The following is a 24256-nucleotide window of genomic DNA, read 5'->3' as shown; positions in this document are numbered from 1 at the left end:
GCCTACATTCAGCATTCGATATAATTTATCTTTTTTATTCTTTTTATCTGATTATTTCCTTACCATTATATCTATATAACTTAAAGAAGACTGATTATTGTATGGATTCCATTAACTAAACCCAGAATCTGAACTCGGGACCAAAGGAATGGAAATCAGCTGATACCACACTGTTGCACAAGCAAAGTTTATATATGAACTTTATATATATCCTGTAAATATATAATATATATATATATATATATATATATATATATATATATATATATATATATATATATATATATATATATATACTGTATATATCTATATTTATATACAAAACAAGTAATTCTGAGCAGAAAATGTTATATAAATATATGCATTTTAATGCTTCCTTTGTCGGTTAGGGAATTTTAAATAACCGTTCATCATTAACGCTGCTCTTCGACAGGCGAAGGTGTTAACGGGAGATAGGAGTAGCCTGGAAATTTGGGGGCGGGGGGAGTCAAGGGAATGAGGCAAGTGGATTTCTCGTCTTTTAATTATGATTGTTTTTCTTGCAAGTAACCTAATGTCAATGATTAGCTTACAGCGCTTCATATGGCTTTACGTATCAAGTAAGTAGCGTAAATGTTCCTTTGCAACATTTGTCAGTGATGGTTGAATTCTAGTGGGCTCTGCCCTGCCATCTTGTCGCGAAATTGTTGAATCAAGTCATGACTAGGCCTACGCCGACTGGTGTCTGTTGAATACTTCTGATGGAGAGGGAGAGATTTTTGTTAATACATTTTTATTAGATGGATGTCTAATAAATAAACCTACCTTTGATGGAAGAGAGATTCAATTAGGCTTGCTTTTTTTTTTTTAATTGGTGTCAAATGAATACCGTTGATGGAGACGGAGGTGATTTCAATGAGGCACACATTTTTTCTTTTATTTAGTATCTAAAGAATATGGAACATTTTCAGCTCAAAATTGCTTTTTTCTTTCATTTCCCGAAGTATCTGCATAAATGCGTGTTACACCTGTATGCACATATATATATATATATATATATATATATATATATATATATATATATATATATATATATATATATATATATATATATATATATATATATATATATATATATATATATATATATATTATATATATATTATATATATAAACATATACATATATCCCTCATGGATATATATATATATATATATATATATATATTTAGTCAACTGACCTCTTGGTTCACGTTAGAACAAAACAAAACACATCGTCCCTCATGGACCTAAGCAGAGGATCACGTTCCTAGTATTTAGTCTCAGAGGTGGCATCACGGCGATAAATGAAGCCAGAGCTAATATACACATATTATCTCAGAGATGGTAAAGATAATGAACGAGTTCATATATATATATATATATATATATATATATATATATATATATATATATATATAATATATATATATATATATATATATATATAAATATAAATATAAATATATATATATATATATATATATATATATATATATATATATATATATATATATATATATATATAAATAAATAAATAATTTTACCTTTCTATTCCATCAAAAAAGAAGGCCCTTGTAATTCTGAACTGAATTCCAATTGTCTTTGGGTAATGTGTCATCACGGACTGAAATTTCCCTGCCATTTACCTCAGGTCTATCACGGAGCGATTCCTGCTTCCAATACCACGATAATAATCAGATTTCCTCTCCCATATGGAGTGAGAGCAACGTTTCCCTCAGTTAGTGTGATAAACGCTTGTTTCCAGCTCTCATCTCCCCTCACTCCCTCTCTCTCTCTCCTCCTCTTTCCCCTCGTCGTCTCTCTCACTGGCCCTCTGTCCCGCGTCCCGTCATTGCAGCAGCAGGGACGAGGCAACCAGAGGGTCAGTGTGCTGTCAGCGACGTAGGGGTGTGCACGTTCGTTCCATCGCTCCCCTCTCACGCGTCTGTCGCGTCTATTCTCGCAAACTCTGTTTATCCCTTGTCAAAAGGAATTGATGGATTTGAAAGGGCATTCATTCGCTTGAGTACTAATCTTATTGACGCGTCTGCCGCGTTGATGTCCCCTGTGTTCATTTATTATTTTAAAGAGGGGGGTCATTATTTTTAACTTTGGTTTTTATTTTGCGCATTTAACTGCTGAGAGATATAGAGAGAGGAAGTCCTCAAACTGAACCTCTTGATATTTGCATGAAAGTGATATTCCCAGCCCGGTTATCGGCTGACATGTATTTGAACTCGAGGCTTGAGTTCAGAACTATTCTGAACGTATGTTGACCTGGACCGAGGATTTTCTTTTCTTTTCGAATAAGGCAGAGAAAAAACAGGTAAGAAATCATTGACAATAATGAAATGATCCGTGTTTTCACGGATGTCTGTTCTCTCTTGCGTGAAGCCCTTTATTTCTTTTGATATTCGAATTAATTTTCCTAATCTATATGCTCGGCTCTTTCTGTCTACCCTGAAGTCATCATCTACAAAACTCTTTACTAACCACATGATTCAACATTCAAATAAATCAAACTTGAACTTCATGATTCACAACACTGATTTTATAATATGAGCTTTTACTTATTATTTATTTGTGCAGAAACTTGCACGTTTGCTAAGTCTTCCACGAGACTTTAAGTGCAACAAAATTCTATACGGTTTCTTTTCTTCGTCACGTTGTATGTGGCTGATAAGTTTAAAACTCTTCGCCTTTAATTTACTGTTCGCGAATATATCTGAGATCCGCTTTTCAAATACGACTGAGAACTTTACCACACAGAAGATATCAAGTTGTTAGAAGATATGTAAGCAGGAATCCTCCAAACGTACTAGTATATATTTCATATAATAACGTACTTCATAATGTCTGATATCTCCATTTTACATAAAAAAATAAGACCTTCCAAATCTTCTCCTTGATATTTTTTTTTTATATTTTAAAAGTAAAAAAATAAAACTGTTAGTAAAGGAAAAACATCGCATCTCCTTTTTTTTTATTTTAAAGATTCCCTTCCCCGAATAACTTCTCCTATAAAGACGAAGGGCATCCACCGGCGACATTCATTTAGAAGTGGATATCAAAATACTGTCACTGATTAGGATGGGGTTATAGGATTGGGTGGGGGGATATCAGGTGGCATATTAGGATGTTGGGGGTTTATATATTAGCAGCCGGGGAGGGGGAAGCAGGGAGGGAGGGACCTAGACGGGAGGTGGTAGTCAATTTGCATACTAATTGGAGCCTGAAGGTAGTAAGCAATGTCTCAGGAGGTGTTAGAAATGGAAAGGAAATCCTCTCTCTCTCTCTCTCTCTCTCTCTCTCTCTCTCTCTCTCTCTCTCTCTCTCTCTCTCTCTCTTGTGTCTTGTTTATCCTTTTTCGTAATTATGGATATGTTGGTGGTTCCTTTGCAATCCCAACAGTTGAAAATATGAAGTCTTACTCTGCTTTCAAAATGTTGTTCACTCTCCCTTCTTCAGTCATTTTTTGTTAATTTACAGTCCCTTTGAAACTTAAAATGAAAAGTCAGAGAGAGAGAGAGAGAGAGAGAGAGAGAGAGAGAGAGAGAGAGAGAGAGAGAGAGAGAGAGAGAGAGAGAGAGAGATGTAAAAATATGCAGCAAAAGGATATCACGATTACAAATATTTTAACTGTCCTCTCTTCCAGTTCAGCTAATAATTCACAGCTGGTGGAAAAAAAAATGAATGCGGCAGAGAAGGAAGAAGGAAGCCATAGGATAAATTAAATCATAGGAAAATGAAAACATCCATAGGGCTTCAGAATACGGACAAAGCAAGAGTGTTTGTGTGCGTGGATATTTCATACACATACTCACAAACGCATACATATGCGCCAACGTTGTCATTCGTTATTAAATCTATATAAAATTTAAATCTGTATAGAATCATGCAGCGCCATGATTTAGCGCCAGTCGGGGACCTTCCGTACTGGAACAAAGGAAAAGAATCAATTGATCCCAAAGTTAACGAAGTAATGTGAATCAAACCAGAAATCTAAAAGTGCAAAGTTATTTCCTGTCGTAGATCGAAACATTAGGTTCTAATATATCGCGTTGCCGTTAATTATATTCGCATTCATTTTATTATGAAGCGTACTCCTTTTGTTAACAAATAAATATTTTGCCCAGCAATATCCTTCTCATCAATATAAGATTCGCTTACATTTCACGTGATAATTTATTATGGTGCAGGAATGACGGATAGCCGGTGTAAATGACAGATCCTTTAAATTTCGAGCCCTATTTTTATCATGATTATTATCATTTCATTCGAAAGCCGTAACTCGAGGAATGGCAAAGGTTATAACAATAACTCATTGTTTTATGAGGGTAATTTCATATAATTATCCCCTGGAGAATCGTGGTAATATTATCGTCTTTCCCCCTTTCCAACTTGAGACAAAAGAACAGGTAAAAGATCGTTTCCAGAATTCGGAAAGTAAATCGCTGTGCGACGAGACTCTCTCTCTCTCTCTCTTTTAGTTTTCTACTAAGCAGTAGTAAAATCATTCGTGCTAATATCGTTCAAATGAGGGAGCACTTGGATGTAATTTTCAGTAAACTACAATTGAACTGAGGTTTCTTAACGTGACGCACTCAATTCCAGGCAAGATTCTCGTTAAGTATTTTTTTTGTTCTATTGCGCAAGAATTTTCAGCCAGTACTTGCATGATGATTTTTCTTAATATGGCTCAAGAATTTATAGCAGCTTCATTTACAATAAGTTTTCTTTATTTGACGCAAGAATTTTTTTTTGGAAAATATACTTGCAATAAGTCCTCTCAGTCTGACTCAAGATTTTTTTAAATACATTTATAATGAGTTTTCTTAATATGACGCAAGGGAGTGTAACGATACATTGTTATCCTCGCTAATAATATTGTAAATTCTGTAATCAGGCGCATTTTTCCATTCTCATATATTCCTAGCGTGAGCAAGATGATATTATTATTATTATTATTATTATTATTATTATTATTATTATTATTACTTGAATCCCGTTGCTTGCCTAATTTTTAGTGACGAATGCATCTCATTTTTATAACGAAAGTTTCTACTCTTGATAGATTTTCAAATAACACAAGTTATAGAATTTTACATTTTCTAGTAAATTATCACAAACGCCGCAGCCATTGCGTATCATTACAGTATATATAATTTATAAATTCTGCTTTCTGACATTATGCTTCCATGCATTAGCTTTTTCTTTTATTTCTTGATGTTTTGCACAGCCAAAGACAGCAGTGAGTTTTCATATGCGTTACGATGATAAGTTGATCAAATGAAGTTGTTTTTATCCGTTTGTTTGCAAGATTGTTTCTGTTCTCTAAAATGTTCTCTATTTTTTCATATGTAACAGCTAATTTTTTATCGTAGAGACCTCTGTATAGATATATATGTGTGTGTATATATATATATATATATATATATATATATATATATATATATATATATATATATATATATATATATATATATATATATATATAATGAATCTCCATATATTTTTACTTTCGAAAATGGCCACATGTCCACACGTCGAGAACACGTTTATCAAGTTATTTGAGAACAAACTTATTATTAGAGTCCCACCCCATCCTACCACCGTTGTACCCAATTTCCCTGGCGCCCGTTACGTGCAAACGTTAAGAAACCTCCCGCCTATTGACTGCTTACTGTAACCTTCATGGACCTAGATTGGTCACATCCTCCCCGCAGCCACCCTGTCTCATGGCTGCTAAGTGGATCACCTGGCTAATGACCAGAGGTGCACTGGGTGATATCAAATCACTTTCGGGGCTTCCCTAGCGCCACATCCTGCGTCCTCTGCTGTTTCCGTTTGCTCGTCGCTGGTGTGGTTTGGGTGTTTGGCTTTGCAAACGGAGCGTAAATACTGATTTTTACGATCTGTTTTTATTTATCTAAAATTTCTTTTTTGCCCCCATTATTCTTTGTGGTTTGGTTTCGTTACAGACTCTGATGTGTATTTTATAGGTCTATCGGCCTGATAATAAAGTATTCCCGTAAAATCGGCCTGTTATATGTAACAGCTATTCAGAGAGAGAGAGAGAGAGAGAGAGAGAGAGAGAGAGAGAGAGAGAGAGAGAGAGAGAGAGAGAGATTTACATTTTCCTCTGTAAAAACCTGGAGTAAATTCGTTCAAAGCTCGTCCGCATTGTTATGTAAACAGGCCGTTGCATAAAAAGTCAAGGTTTGTTTTGTGTACGAGTATATCATCACTGTCGCGATTCCGTGATTGGGAGATGATTCCGGTGGGAATTTGTCTTGAAGTGTTTTGACGTTCAATCTGTACTGTTTGTCCGCCCGTTACGATATCTTTGAGGATATGGAATCGCTAATTGCCCGCAAATATTGATTCAATTGTTCCTGGAATGGCTGATGTTAAAAGCTGACTCAGATCGGCATTACCTAAGAATGTGAACGAATTGTTTTTATAATGTTTTGGAGCAATGGTGGTCGTGAACTCGTGGTATATTGTGACATATTGACTAACAATTATTTTTATTGCTTGAGATTCAGGCTTTTTTATATATATATATATATATATATATATATATATATATATATATATATATATATATATATATATATATATATATATATATAGAGAGAGAGAGAGAGAGAGAGAGAGAGAGAGAGAGAGAGAGAGAGAGAGAGAGAGAGAGAGAGAGAGAGAGGTGTAAGCACATCTCTTTTGTACGCAACCACAAACATCTTTCAAAAAATATGCCACTAATCTCATTATATGACTTAACTTTCCCGCAGTTTGTGTATGGTTACAATTTTGACTTATGTAGTATATTTTATTTTATCAGTTGATACATTACACGTTAGTTGTTATTTATTACGCATTATCTGAATTAATTTGTCGTTCTTCCCTTCATTTTTAATTATTTCTCATCAGGGGATTTTTATTCTGATGCGTGGATGACACTGTCGTTTTTTTGCTTGCGTTTGTAAGAGTGGAAGGGATTACAAATTAGCAAATATACAATTAAATACCCACCTGTTATCTGCAGTGCACGAAAATGTTTATTCCTTGTCGCTTCTCCGAAGAAACAGCGCCACTCGCGTGAAAAACGACGAGAGAGAAAAAGTGTCTAATGACATTCTCAATATTACTTCTCTTTTCCCGTTTTTCATGTTCTTATCTTTTAATACTTGCCTGTTCCGCAGTCTTTATCATTTGATTAAGCCGTCTCCTTAATAAGCAATGTGCTTGGATTTTCGGTTTTATATTAAATTGATGGCTTTTTATTTTACATTCTTAAATATGCTGCGCAAGGTGTATATTAGCATCTCTTTTTATATCTGTGGCTGAGGAATATTCCGTGATGCAATAATGATGCTTTATGCTATTTCATGCCTCAGAAACAACGACTTGACAAAGTTCTGCCGCTTATCATACATTTCGTAATTCTAATAATGTTTTTCGTGATAGTTCCTTAAACTGTATCTACATATTTTGTTAGATAAAGTGGATGATGAATCTCTGAAGACTATTATTTCATTCACAGATCCGCTGGCTAATTAACTTTTTAAATGAAGTTATACTTAGGACAATGATAATTGGTCATTAAAGGCATAAAGGGAAATACGATTAATTAGGAAATAGTTTAATTCTTGTTAATAAAAATAGTGCTTGAAAGAGCTAAAATTTCTCATAATTGTATTATAAATAAAATCACTAAGTGCTTAATGGGCGAAGAATCTTTCAGATCACTGGGGAGTGTTGATGCAAAGCTAATAAAAATAATGATAGTAATACGAAAATAATGAAAACAATTATATTGGAGAGAAGAAAAAGAAAATATTCATGCCAGGCTATAGATAATCTCAATAAAGAAAAATACTCAAACAATTATAACAGCATCATCACTGATTGTTACTATAAAGTATTTCTCGTTGCATGAGCTACATCAGCTATACCATACATACATACATACATACACACACACACACACACATATATATATATATATATATATATATATATATATATATATATATATATATATACATATATATATATTTATATATTTATATATTATATATACTATATATATTATATAATATATATATTATATATATATATATATATATATATATATATATATATATGTGTGTGTGTGTGTGTGTGTGTGTGTGTGTGTGTATATATAAACCAACGTTTTCAAGAACGTTTGGGTGAAAGCGCTAGAAGAGGTAAATAAGGTTACTTTTCAGAGGAATGATTATATTGATAAATAATAATGAGTGACGGAAATTGTACGGCATAACATGTTCTATTCAGGAAAACAGAACAAAAGAACAATAACAAGAGCGCCGATTATAAAGGAAACGTCGATCGGATTATATAGATTAAAAGTGATTCATTTGTGGGCACTTGCGCTCTTGTGTGTGTGTGTGTGTGTGTGTGTTTGAGAGAGAGACACACAGAGAGAGAGAGAGAGAGAATTTTTCGAATAAAACACATATTTAGCATCCATCAACTGAGCTTATCGAGGAAGCTTTCATTATCCTTACAAAAACAGACAGTTTCTATAGGGAAGATTCCTGTTCAAAATAGAAAATTATATCCTTTATGCAACATTTCGTGAATCTATATCCAGAGCCAAGTATAAATACTACGTATAATATTTTAGCGTCCTTTCCGTAAATTTTATATGAGAAACGTTAATTAAATAGACAGTAACGATAAATAAAGCAGTGAATGACTTCGAATCACGATAACATGCAAATACATGGTAATAGATACAGCGGACGTTAATGTATGATGGTATTATACATGGACAAATAGTATTGGTAGAATGGAGCTTCAGCCTGTATTTCTCTTGGTTTAAGAGCGTGTATACATATGGACTAAGAGTGCCGTCGTTGACTGCACAGAAATATCTCCCCTGTTAAAAGCCTCATTTTATTATAACAACACATTCGTTATGCAAGTTACTTAGAAGCAGGGGCAGAGGAATCTGTTATCGTTGATTTTACCTTTGTTTTCGGCAGATGCTGCTGTCGCCTGTGTAAAGTGTATTGTTCTAGTTTCATATCACAGACTTTAAGATGTCAAAACTGTTCTTGGCGGAAAAATAGACTAAAATGTGACTTAAACTCAACACTAAATACACGCTCGTAAGTGTCCGCAAACTGGTAAAGTGTTACATTGACCAGAGAATCAAAAGATTTTTTCGATTTAGTCAAGGCACCTTGATTATAATATATCAGTTCTAAGACTATGAAATTTTTTTTAATGGTGATAGAAAAACCACTTAGTAAGATTTAGGCAGCAGTCACAATCTTCCTCTGGAACTTTGCAAAGATCAATATAGTAAACAGGAATCAATCATTACCCGCTAAGTTGGAAGATGAGCCTAGTAACTGTTTCCATTGTTACTGGTACGTATCTTGCGGGTCATCATCGAATGTCCTTGCATTTATAAAATATAGCAAATTTTTAAAGTAATTTGCATTTTTCCAATCATAAAAAACCTGAAGTTCTTTACATAGAAGCTAAATACCTATGTAAAGCAAGAAGGTTTGTATCTGTGTAGGAACAAATAATGATGGCTATCAGCGGAGATACAACCTTGCAGTGAATTAACCTGAAAGTAATTGCATTTTAATTCAGATACCAAATACGATTTTACACTATTTAGATGACTCATTTATAAGCTCACTTCCCCTGACCAAAATGTGCAAAGTTGAATAAACTGAGTGTGAAAAAAATGTCTGTTATGTAGTCCGTTATGCAGCGGACGCTAAAAGACGATGAAGATGAATCATCATGGAGATTCACTTGTGGGGTCGAGCGTAAGAACCCGCATTAGCGGTAGTGGTAAAATGATACCTCTTCGGTATTTTCAGGGATGCAGCAGGGCTCGCTCTTCCTGCGTTTTTCAACAGGCAGCTGGAACGTATTAAGAAAATTTTCATATTCTCTCTCTCTCTCTCTCTCTCTCTCTCTCTCTCTCTCTCTCTCTCTCTCTCTCTCTCTCTCTCTCTCTCTCAAACATTACACACAGCCATGTGTGTGTGTGTGCACATGTATGTATGTGTATGTATGTATGTATATATATATATATATATATATATATATATATATAGATATATATATATATATATATATATATATATATATATATATATATATATATATATATATATATATATATATATATATATATATATATATATATATATATATATATATATATATATATATATATATATATATATATATATATATATATATATATATATATATATATATATATATATATATATACATATACGATCCGGCATGTACAGTATTAGATGTAATTTGCAAAGGAGGGCTCCGTGGGCAAGTAAATGTTTGTTTAATATTAGTTTCTAATACCTTCTGAGAATTTCAAGGTATTTTGAATTCGTGAATGCTGACATCTTTATCGGCTTTTCTTCGCCGAAAAGATCAGTAAAATGTCTTTTATGATATTTGTATTAAAGTGTTCGTTCATCGTAAAGCCTTTCCTCATGCATAATAACTATCAATGAAATCACATTAAATGAAATCGCATAATCGAATCAAGTCTTCTTGTCAACGATTCAAAAAGGCCTGTAATACACACACGCATTTGAAAGGCAAATTCAGAAGGCCATTCATCTATTCCAACCGAACCAGTATATAAATTTTGGATGTGATGAATATATTGATTGCCTGGTGGTGGACTTCCTGCTGGTCCAGAGGTGAAAGGTTAGTTTTTCCTGTAATATTTCCCTCTTGCGCCTATTTTTTTAACTATATTTTCTTTTTCTTACAGCTGTCTCAGATTTTTGTAATATTTCACCCATGAAAAATGCATGCCAACTAGATGCCTAATCGGATTTAGATCAGTAATAAATATTTAAATAGGCTCCTGACCGATGGCCGAATTCAGTTTAAAATCTGATGGCTGTCACTAAGTTTGCAAGTCCTCGTTCTCCCAAAATTAATTTCTTTGTGAGAATATTAATTTTCAAAGAGAATGACACTTGAAAAAACTTGGCAACGAAAGGACTCAACATCACCTATGTATAAAAAATGCTGAGGTATGATATTTACAAAAATGCGCAAAAAAACGTATGCTAATTCCCGAATGTTGATAAACATACTCGGCATCTTAATCGTCTTCTCTTCAATATATCAACATCGTTTGATAGGAGAACTCTTACCCCCAAATTCTTCTGACGTAATACCGATATTCTTAGCTTACGTAGTTCTTTAACCGCAATTAGAGAGTACAGACAAATATCTGATACTCTCGATAACAGTCAATGAATCCAAAATGTAACTTAGTAATTTAACTTACGAGGAGGTGTTGTACTTAAATATCTGACTAATAAAAACGATGACTTCAATGAAGACTGATCAGACATTAGCTCTGAATCATTCTTTTTCTTCCTCAAGTAGTGAAAATGTTTTAAAAATGACTTGGAGACTATTTATTATCGTCATGACCTTTATGGATCGACTGTTGAGCAGAAGTCTTAAGGGAAACCTGCCATGAGATTTATACATGATTGCATTCATACACACACACACACACATACAGAAATGTATATATATATACATAAATATTACATATATATATATATATATATATATATATATATATACATATATATATATAATATATATATATATATATATATATATATATATATATATATATATATATATATATATACAGTATATGAGTGTATATTTCAACTAAAATATTCGTCCTCATTCATATATATTGGTAAAATAATTTTATTGATAAGGGTAACGATACCATCTCTCTCTCTCTCTCTCTCTCTCTCTCTCTCTCCGAAATAGTCGCGGGATGGTCGTGTTAACTCAAAACAACAATGCCACGCCGAAGAACGCCACACGCGGCCTGTAAAATGTACTTAAGGTGAATAAAAGGTATTGTTTCTCCTCTATCATAAGCAATGCATATTTTCCCCAGAGGTTTTAGGAGACTAAATGAGGCTTTTAAGTTGATGGTAAACTTTTTTTTTTTTTTTTTTTTGCGGGGAAAAGTCTTCAGGCTAACTTTTGTTGAAAATTGTAAGCGAACATTTTTAGAGTGAGTGTTTGATTGAAGGTTTGGAAAAGCATTCCGAGAGAGAGAGAGAGAGAGAGAGAGAGAGAGAGAGAGAGAGAGAGAGAGAGAGGAGAGTGAGAGGTGGGGAGAACTGGGTTGGGGCAGGGACTGAGATTTGAGAACGAATACTTTTACAAAGGTAATCGATGTGATTGCGGAGTGTAATTAAAAACAAACTCCGTCCTTCATTTCTTCCCCGCCTTTGTACTCTTTCATTTTCCTTGAGGAATTCCGCACCTCCTCCCCCTCCCCTCCACCACAACCCCCTTCAAAAAAACTACTTTTACAATTTTACAGAATAAGTTACTACCCAACGTCATGTTCAATTTCTGTTGCTCATCTGTCCCGTGAAATATTTTTCCAAATAATCCCATTTACAAATTACTGACGCATTCCAAATGTTATATCATTAACGTATCATTTATTCCCTCGCATTACAGCTGATTCAGTTCACTGGGATGTATTAACTGTTAAAAACGTGGAAACCACCCTAGGAATGTAGGTCGAATAATCCCGACCTTCTCCGAATCGCTTCAATCATTTATTCATTATTCTCAGCGGTGAATGAAATTTTCTTTGGCTCGAAGAGAGCAGATTTTTATGACATTTAAAGGTTGCGGGAACTTGCTATATATAGCCGAAAGCAATTATACAGTCATGTGACTGGTTATAATAATCGATCGTGTGGCAAATGGGCTGGAAGGTTTCGAATGAAGTATGAAGCCGGTGGCTGAGATGCATCCGTAAGGAAAAATGTTGACTGAAACCGTATATTCGTCAGTTTGCTTTCAGGTACACAAATGTATGTATGTATGTATGTATGTGTATGTATGTATAATATGTATATATATATATATATATATATATATATATATATATATATATATATATAAAATAAAATATATTATATATATATATATATATATATATATAAAATAAAATATATATATAAAATATATTATATATATATAAATATATATATATATATATATATATATATATATATATATATCAAATGCCTTTATTAGGCGAAGTTAATTAGATAGATAGATCGATAGACACATGGACTGATTGATTTAAATATCTGACCAAGCAAAGAAAAAATCGGATAAGCTGATAGCTTTAAATATCTTTATCAAAAGCAAACAATAATTAGACAAATAGTCATATAAAATAAACGAATTTATCATCGGAAGAGGCAATTTGCCATGCCCACGTCGTCCAGTCGAAAGCGAAATATAAACATAGCAAGAATAGTAGCGAAAGAGTCTCGGAGAGCTCAAAGGAAAAAGAAAAAAAAAAAGGAAAAAATAACGTTCTCTCAAAGCATAAAATGCAAAAGCCGTAAAAGATTCAATTAGGGAATTAAAACCTCACACAAATATAAATCAATTTCACGGACTCACGGAGAGAGCTGTTTCATCTTCATCAAGAGACTCTCTCTCTCTCTCTCTCTCTCTCTCTCTCTCTCGTTGGCGTGAGGCTTCCATAAATTCATTTATTAATTGTAAAACAGTAGAGACAAAATACAGAAAAATGTGTGTAAATATTCACACTAGATACATCAGTCCTTTTAGGACGGCAGTTATGACATAACTTTAGAATGTCGTCTTAATTACTTATAAAGTTAATTATACTTGTGGTCCTACCCACCCCTGACTTCTCCTTAGCCCCCCTCCTCGCCCCCCACCTCAAAAAATAATCCCTTTTGATGAGCTGTCCGAATATTTTTCCTTCGTCTTTGAAACATTTCACATTTCATTGCTCCTATTACAGCTCAGCAATTAAGTTACATTTTCTCATTATTTCTGATCACTTACGAAAGTAGGAGCATGACTGAAGACGAAAAAAGGAGGGGGGGGGGTTATTTTTCTCGATATTTTTTTAGGCGCCACTGAAGACCCTCATTTAGGATGAGTCGTTAAATTTTGACTAGATTTGAAGCAAATGTCAGATGACAGAAAGTAGTAATACTTGCAATTATTTTGCGGTTGGGATAAAATCGTGTGTGAGAAAAAACAATTAGAATAACAAATTGCATTTCTCTGTCCGCCATTAGGCATAAGAACACACAGAGTTCAACTGAGACAGGAAATATTGTGATGACTTTGTAAGATAAATTATCTACGATACTGAAACAACATCGGCATTTCATAATTACAGCAAAGCAGCAACATCAACTATGATGCAAACAGCAACAACAACATCAATAATATAAAGGACAACAGTGATAATAACAACAGAACATTTCCGGTAGACATCTTAAAATAATTCAACCAGCTTTCATTCGTTCTCAGAGAAATCGGTGTTTTAGACCAAAGAAATTTAGCCTATATGAATAAATTACTTCCAAGATGGCGGTTTTGTTATCCAGGCATTCCTGAACCTCGTCAAGGTAACTTGGAGGGTTAAGTTTAAAAAAACACAGAAATACAGCATGCAATTTATTTTTCGTTGTGTGTTGTGAGTGGGGAGTAAGGATGTTGGGGCGACAGCAGTGACATGGTTGCCGCCTCGGATCTTTCATTCCCCCTGTCATGATCCTGATATTCCGGCCATGTCGCAGTTATGTCTCTGAAATTGTCTAAAGTTATATTCAAGGCCAAATGAAATAGAAGAATGGGAATAAAAATGGGAATAACATGAGAGAGAACAATATGTCTTCTCATCATGTGTGGAGGAATTGATCCTGATATTCCGGCAATGTCGCAGTTACGCCTCAGAAATTGTCTAAAGTTATATTCAAGGCCAATTGAAATAGAAGAATGGGAATAAAAATGGGAATAACACGAGAGGGAACAATATGTCTTCTCATTAGGTGTGGAGGCATTACGAATTCCCCGCATCCTTTGAAATAAAACTGCTCTCAGTTGAAAATTTACATAAAAGGTGATATGAACGTTTGATATCCTTAAATACTCGCTGATACTCAGGGGGATGAAACAGCTAACCAGCAAATGAAGTCCAACTAAAGTCATAAACCAGATGTGCAGGAGTGACCCACTTTTGTGATGGCTCTGATGATCTATTTCATTTGCATTTTCTATTGTCTTCCATATGTAGCCTTTGAGAATCCAAATGGGATTTTAAACAGTGCCATAAGCCCTCTCATTTCGATGATTATGAGGGTGGGGGGTCTCTGTTTACTGGTCAAATTTTACGTTCATCCCGGTAAAAGGAATTATTACCACAAGTACATACTTTTTAAGTATGATTTAGTTTTGCCATTTTGATATTACTTTTCAAAGGCAGTTTTTACTCCTTGAACATTTATTTATATAAATTTATATAAATCCACACACAGACATATTTATATATATATATATATATATATATATATATATATATATATATACATATACATATATATATATATGCGTGTGTGTGTGTATTTATATACACACAAATAAATAGGTGTGTGCATAAAAGAGAGACAACGATTAAGACGCAATTAACCTTAAAGAAATGGTTCTTTGCACGTAAACATTCCTGCCACTGACTTGGGGCCTTATCTAATTCTGAATAATTGCGTTTCTTGTAAGTCATAATGAAAATCGTTTCCTGTACGTGTTAAGAATAATGAAAAGACACAATGTGATTAATGTTAAAGGTGCATGGCATGTTTATCTTCTAAATCTGAATTTTATTCTAAATTTATTCTTTCCTCCCTTTTAAATATTGCAAATCCAGCGTGCAAAAACAGAGCACATTTTGTGATTAACCGTTACACGAACTTGGCTTCTATTTTAGTTTGGTTTTCGTAATGCCGTCTGCCTACCTTGTAATTCCACTTCTACAGCCGTTGGTCCTTGCATGTGTTTTACTTGCAGAAGCAATAAAGCAACAGATTTCCCAAGCTTATCCTTCTCTTCCGGCTACAAACTCGAACAAATGATATCTCGACAAAATAGAAAGGAGGTTAAAATCAAAGGATCCATTCCTTTTCTAAGGACAATGATAACGAAGAGGAGGAACCTTTGCCTACTGTACTTCGGCCTCAAACACCACCCTCTCTTTCATCTCTGCTCTGGTGATGTTATCAAAGGACTTCCCCTGTAATTACAGAATCATCCTAGTAACCCCCCCTTTGTTAACTGAAGGCAAAAGGTCATTATTATCCACTCCGGCGTTTCTGTCCCTGCGCTCTCTGCGTTTTCCATTTCTTTGAGGCCCGGGCGATTGAAGTCTTCTTTCCCACAGAGCTAAAAAAGAAGAAGAAGAAGAAGAAGATAAAGAAGAAGAAGTAGGAAGGAGATGATTGGGGGTAGGAAAAAGAGAAACGAAAACTGAACATATTAAGAACGCTGACCTGTTTTCGTCTTGTTCATAATTGAATAAGAAAATGGGCTGATTCGCAAAGTGGGCCTTTTAACAGTTCACTGCTAGGTCTTTAATTATTTTGCTTCCAGTCGATTTTGATGGCGATAATATATGAGCGAAGGGAGGATTTTTAAAATTCCATCGCACACGGACATTCCTGAGGCACATAGCACATGGATACACATACATGTAAATGAATGTGATTAATTATAACGCCCGAGGAGAGGAGTAAGCTACCTCACTAATTATCTGACGGCCTTCGTCCGAAATACTTTCCTGGGTTAATATCTCTTATCAAGAATAGGAAACATCATGTACCTTTTCGCTACCTACATCTTGATAACAATCTTTCACATACTTCAAGGGCCTTTTGTACGCCCATAAGATCATGACCATCCATAACCATGCCATAACCGTGCCATAAACTTTTGTGGACGTTTTATTGTGCACAGCTGTCAATATTTTCGTAACTTTGTGGTCGTAAAGAGAGAGAATATCAGAAGGAAAAGGAGTTGGCTCAAGATAGTTTGGGGTGATCTTTTTTGATATCTTGATAGGTTGCTTGTAAAGATAAACAGGTGCAATATATATATATATATATATATATATATATATATATATATATATATATATATATATATATATATATATATATATATATATATATGTATATACTGTTTAATGTTGTAGATTTTTTCTGCACAGGATGTTCATCTGTCATCCAGCAGTTAAAGCACTGTTACCATGTTTATCCTCTGGAGCCATTTCGTCTCAGGAGGAATGGATCAATGCTAAAAACATACACACACACACACGTATATATATATATATATATATATATATATATATATATATATATATATGTGTGTGTGTGTGTGTGTGTGTGTATATATATATATATATATATATATATATATATATATATATATATATATATATATATATATATATATATATATATATATATATATAGTGTTCAGTACTGAACCATTTCTCTTTAGAAGGGATGGCTCTAGACAATAAACAAGGTAACAGTCAGTGCAACATTCATGCTTTAACTGCTGGATGATAGATGAACACCCTGTTCAGAAAATGTCTACAACATAAGGGGTACATGCACAAACATAAAAGCATCATCAGTAGCTCTTTGCGCCCCGTACGTATTCTGCTCCATTTACCTTAACGTTGCACGCTCTCTCACTCACTTGATATGAAGCCTTTTATATGAATAGGCATGTTATGAATGAATGACAAAAGGAAAATCATTTTGCAGCCACGTTGCAATATTACTAATATTACTTGACCTAATCTATCCATTAATTTCTCATGCTTATGATTTCAACATAGATATCAGTTATAAGCATTTGATCGCATGCCACCTGTTACCTCAGTAATACTGTGCAGTGAGATATTGCATCAATAGAAACGTCTGGTGTGCAGTTTCATACATATGATATATAAAGATGGCGTTAATCTCAGACACAGTAAAAATTAAAAAAATCCTAATACTATTTATTTATTAGTGGGATTTACCTGTACTTTTTTCCATGCGTAGCCACAAGAAGTGCTTAGCCCTAATTAGTAGAACCTACAATCAACACAAAACCAGGTTGTTTATTGAAGACAATTATCAACTGTAGCAAAGAAAGCAAAATGAATGATTTTGTGTTTATCGATGAAAGTTACTTCAGTAATGCTGTGATCATAATCATCGTGATTCACCGAATAGTAATTTCATGATAAAAGACTGCTGATCAAATGAATGCGAGGCTGTTGAACTGGAATACCACGATGTTTATCACATTTCCAAGCCTGCAATACCCGGGCTGATAATCTGCAAAGAATGTTTTACAAGACTACCGATTACTCGCCTGTGCTGTGAATATATTAAATGTTGTAATCCATGCATTTGCGAGCAAAGGATTTGCGATTAGTTTATGAACTTACTAGTTATAAAGTTTACGCTTTATAACAGGTAACTGTATGTATGTATGATACTAAGCTGGCGAATGGTAAATTTCTGCATACAAATGTATTTAAGCAGAAATTTACTATTTGCAAGATTAAAGTCAGCTATTTTCCGTCATCACTCTTTGTAGCTAATTTTACATTCATAGGAAAATGTCAGAAGCTTAATAAACAGGCATAGGTGTACAAATAAGGAAAGTAATGGCAAAAAATTGTTGTTACATTTTATATAAGGCATGATGCATTAATTTTTAAGGCTACTACATATTTCCGTATATGTATATATATATATATATATATATATATATATATATATATATATATATATATATATATATATATATATATATATATATATATATATATATATATATATATATATATATATATATACACACACACACACACACACACACACATATATATATATATATATATATATATATATATATATATATATATATATATATATATATATGGTCTATGAATGCACTTGAAATCAATAAATGTCTGTTACGATTGCTCATCTGTTATTTAATATTAATAAATAGTACCATTTTTTACCCAGATTCATAAATGAAATCCACCTGTTGCTCCTAGGTTACTCCTCCTTCCTGTCTGTGTTAGTGAAATACTAAGTTGATGATTTAGGTAAATCATTTGTTCTCATTGACATGCTGACGTTTTTATTTCGTATTAGACAAGAAACAAAAATAAAGCTGCGACCACAGGTAAGTTAAAAGGCTACGCCAGAGCAACCATTCTACAGGTAATATTTGGGACATTGCACCCCTTTGTAGTTCCTTCCTTACATACTGTCTCATCCTAATCATCTTCGTTTACTGTATGTTTTTTTTTTTTTGTTAAATGACATATCAGGTCCAGAGATTTAATCAGGCGATGTGGATATTAATGTTACACTAGTTTCCTCTATGCCCGCTTGAATTTGATGTCTAGTGTTTTGTATTTTTCGTCGTTATGTCATCATACGTCGTGCTTCATTGAAAAGGCATGCCGAGTCCGAACGAGAAAAAAAATGTATGTGTATATTTTTCTGATTACGGAACATAAATCACTCGAGATTTATGGCCATGGGGGAATGTAAACGATGGAGCGCATTCCACAAATTGTTTCCTGGGGTAATCTTCATATGACTAAATCTCACGTGTCCGGTGGCATTTTGGCCAGAAGACTCTAATACTGTGACATTTTTGTTTCTTAACTTGAAAGTCGCTTAAAGTAACTACCATTGAAAATTGAAATTTATGGTGCAAGTTTATTTGCGTGCCCATGGAGGATATGAAGTGTGCAGTTATGTGAATGTTCTATTTACTACGACCTTAGAGTAGAGGTTATACGACAGAAATTAAAACATTTTCAGAAACGTGTATACTCTTCGTACTTGAAAAACAAGAACACATTGCGCCGAAGTTTCTTCGGCGCAGTCGAGTTTTCTGTAGAGCGTATAATCAAGGCCACCTAAAATAGATCTATCTTTCTGTGGTCTTGGTATAATGCTGTATGAGCCGCGGCCCATGAAACTCTAATGGTGACCTGGCCTATATCGTTGCCAGGTGCACGATCATGGCTAACTTTAACCCTAAATAAAATAAAAACCATTGAGGCTAGAGGGCTGCAATTTGGCATGTTTGATGATTGGAGGGTGGATGATCAACATAACAATTTGCAGCCATCTAGCCTCAGTAATTTTTACGATCTGAACTATTCAGACAAGGCCGGCTCAATAGTTTTCTTTTCAGAAAACTAAAAAAGGATGACAAATAATCTTTCATGTGTAACGAAAGTGTCTGGAATTAGTTACATTTGATGTTTAAATAAATAGTTTATATAATTTATAGCTGCATGCATTGTGCTTGCAATGTACAACGACGCAACGAGGTATAAAAATGAGGATTACACTCCCACCTGTTAGATGAAATGGATCCCGTCCTGGGACACAGGTGAATAAAATAAGCAGGTGAACTGAGTACATCGTAGAACGTTCACTGTGAATGAAAACTATTCTTCTACAAAAAAAAAAAAAAAAAAAAGAACGGTGAATGAAAACTTCACGAAGGAAGTAACTAATGACCGTCATTTTCTTGAGTTTTCGACTTCGGTGTTTGTGTGTCCGTTGTCGGTTGTTGAGTAAAATTTTACGAAAACTCCTAATCCCTGAAAGCATTTTAGTATTTTAGAACTTGCTATAACTGTACAGTCCAAGGCAAGGAAAATGAAGGAAATACTGCTCTTATATCTATATATATCCCGTGGGGGGGATAGCGCCGTCAGTGCTCCTCATGCGGTGCACAGTAGGCATTACTTTAGGGTCTTTGCAGCGTCCCTTCTCGCCCCTAGCTGCAACCCCTTTCAGTCCTATTACTGTACCTCCGTTCATATTCTCTTTCTTCCATCTTACTTTCCACCCTCCCAATTGATTCTCCTAACAACTGATTCGTTAGTGAAACTGCTCCCATTTCTTGGTTTTCTGTCTGTCTGTCTGTCTCCCTGTTACATCTTTCAAACCTTTTACAGTGAATTTCCGTTTCAGCGCTGAATGACCTCATAGCTACCATTTCTTGGCCTCTATTCTATATTATATATATATATATATATATATATATATATATATATATATATATATATATATATATATATATATATATATAATATTTTCATGGATAATAGTTTGTTACTTTCAAATTCCTTTATACTTTCAAATTCCTATAATGCCTGGTATTTCATGACCGGAAACAGTAGCAATGTCAGTACGTTCTAAACATAGAATAGTTATAAGAAAAAGAAAAAAAAAAGAGCATTATTGGTATTTAAATGAATTCAACTCATGCTCCTTTAGCACAGAAGCCCGTGTTCGCTTCCAGTATCCCTGGCTGAATGTAAGTTTTGCCAAAAGCGAAAGTTTCTCAAATCTGCAAGATTTACCTTCAAAAAATATATTTTATTCTTTGTAACGAAAAGAGTTGGGGCATTTTATTTCCGGGTTTTTCCCCCCCTACTTTCTTTATGCCTTTCCTTTTTATCTCTCTCTCTTTCTCTCTCATTTTTCCGCTACCTCTGTGCTTCTTTTTCTCTCGACTTGTTATGCCCTTTTTTGTCACTCCATATTCGCATCTTTCTCTCCACTGCAGTTTGAAGTACAAAGATGAATATATGTGGATGGTTCGCGGGGGCTAAAAGTGACGTTAATTGAATGCCACTCGTATTCGGTCGTTAAAATAATATAGGCAAAAGCGCATCTAGTTTCATACGTATTTAGATCAAATATAAAAAAAAAAAAACTTAGTATTCGTTAAAATAATACAGGTAGGCATTTTATATCTACAAATATAATATGACTTTTGAGCCATATGAAGTGAAGTGTGTGCGTCAAAAATATCAGTTTTCTCGCATTTTCAAGAGTGCTTAGTTCTCTTTGACCAACAAATGCCACATTCCTGTCGAAAAATAAACAAATGAATAAAAAAAATTAATCAAAATTTTACTTTCGCCAGAAGGCTTGTTTACACTTGACAAATGTACGTGTTAAGTGAATGCTCGAGAGGCTCCTCAGTTTACCCAGTATTTAATTGTAACAAAAAACACTAAAAAGTAAAAAAAAAAAAAAAAACTAATAACACTAAAAAACATCGTTCACTCTTATTGGTAATTATGCAGAACACAGAAAAAATGCAAAAAGACACCGTTCGCTCTTGTTGGTAATTACTCAGAACAGAAAAAAAACACAAAAAAACACTCTTAATGGTAGTTATGCAGAACAGAGAAAAACACAAGACACCTTTCGCTCTAGTTGGTAGTTATACAGAACAGAAAAAACACAAAAAAAAACCGTCCACTCTATTTGGTAATTATCAAAACAGAGAAAAAACACAAAAAAGCACCGTTAACTCTCATTTTTAATCATGCAGAACAGACGAAAAACACTAAAAACACTGAAAAAAACACCCTTCATTCTTATTGGTAATTATGCAGAACAGAGAAAAAACTTAAAAAAAAACGTTTTATGCAGAACATAGAAATATTACTATCATATGCTGGATAAGTTTATTTGGCTTCAGTAAGATACGGATTTTTCTTACGCTGAATGTTGGAAGAAGGTCAGTCACTCAGCCAAGGACCTTAAGGATTTCGGAGGTTGTCTGGGATGACCCTGAAAGTCCAGGTCCTTCTTGTCTTGGGCATCAATTGTAACAGCAGTGCCTAAATCAAACGAATACAAGAATTGCCAATACCTGTTTTTCAGCCTAAAAGTCGAGGTAGTCCAAATAATAAGAAAGCGAATATAAAAGGAAATATCGTTTTTAATGACCGGTATTACAACGCAACACATAAATATAGTGAACTATTTTCTGCAATGGGTATTTACTTGTAAATACGAAATGTAAGGAGTGATAGTTGCTTAGTGGCGTACCATTTACTTTTAACGTATCATGTTTTGGTGTTTGGAAACCCGTCCACAGCCAGAGGTTTATAGCAGCTGATCACATCACAAGTGATCAGTGATCAACGCTGAAAATGGAGAAGTGGAGTTGCTAGATCTATAGAATCCACGAAGGAGAAACATGATTCCTATACCACCACCTGGAATAAAGACTCGATGATTATCATTGCATTAATTATGCCCGTATATATATATATATATATATATATATATATATATATATATATATATATATATATATATATATACATACATACATACATACATGTATATATATGTGTATATATATATACACACACACACACATATATATATATATATATATATATATATATATATATATATATATATATATATATATATATATATATATATATATTTGTTTATTGCATTTCACGACCACAGGTGAAAAAATAAGTTGCTGGGTGTAGTTCCTGACCGGTTTTGACTTTATTTCTAAGTCAGGGACTTATAAAGAAAGTCGAAACTGGTTATGACCTACACCCAGTAACATAGTTTTCTATGTGGTAATGTGTAATATGCATACACGCATACACATGCACAGACACACACACATATACATATACATATACTTGAGGGCATAGTTTTTCTCTTATACAATTTTCGTTAAAAGCAATAGGAAAAAACTACGACCGTATGAAGATACCTGCAAGAAACTTATTGCTGCCACTAAAGCAATTGCTTTTAATGAAAACACACACACACACATATACACATATATATATATATATATATATATATATATATATATATATATATATATATATATATATATATATATATATATATATATATATATATATATATATATATATATATATATATATATATATATATATATATATATATATATATATATATATATATATATATATATATACGGAGGAGAGAATAGGAGCCTTTCTTATAACATACAAACATTTGCTTAAGCTCAGCTGCATTTTACAGAGCCTGGATAAAAGAACCTAGAGAGACAGCCATTACTCTAATGCGAACAATTCAAAAACAAGATGAGGAGAGGGAATAATACCTAGATATAACAAAGTAAAGTGCAAGTTCCTATTCCGAAATACTTTTTCCAAAATATTTTTCTACTTATTTTTTGGAAGTGTTGTGCTGTAGCCTCCTGATAAAATAACTATCTGTTCCTCGGTTTAAAAATATTTTCTATGCAAAATTATTTAGAAAAAAAATCTCCAAAGTACCATCTCAAAATATAGTAAAAATGTACGGTAATGCTTTCATATTTTCAGAGAAAATGCAAACAGGAAGCTGTTGGATGAGTTTTCCATGGTTATCAACTATCTCACCTTCGATGCAAGCGCCGAACTC

The 24256-nt window shown here is 33.6% G+C and overlaps 1 protein-coding gene across 1 annotated transcript in view; it reads left to right on the top strand.

Moving 5' to 3' along the window:
• The first annotated feature begins 1900 nt into the window (after positions 1 to 1900).
• Positions 1901 to 24256, top strand: part of LOC136843857 (cell adhesion molecule 3-like) — a 565859-nt gene continuing 543503 nt past the window's right edge. The window contains exon 1 of the mRNA XM_067112697.1: positions 1901 to 2346. The gene's annotated coding sequence lies outside the window, so the exon portion shown is untranslated. The remainder of the gene's footprint in view (positions 2347 to 24256) is intronic.

This window comes from Macrobrachium rosenbergii, chromosome 12 (genome assembly GCF_040412425.1).
Source record: "Macrobrachium rosenbergii isolate ZJJX-2024 chromosome 12, ASM4041242v1, whole genome shotgun sequence".
Lineage (NCBI taxonomy): Eukaryota > Metazoa > Arthropoda > Malacostraca > Decapoda > Palaemonidae > Macrobrachium > Macrobrachium rosenbergii.
This window is presented reverse-complemented; position numbering and strand designations above follow the sequence as displayed.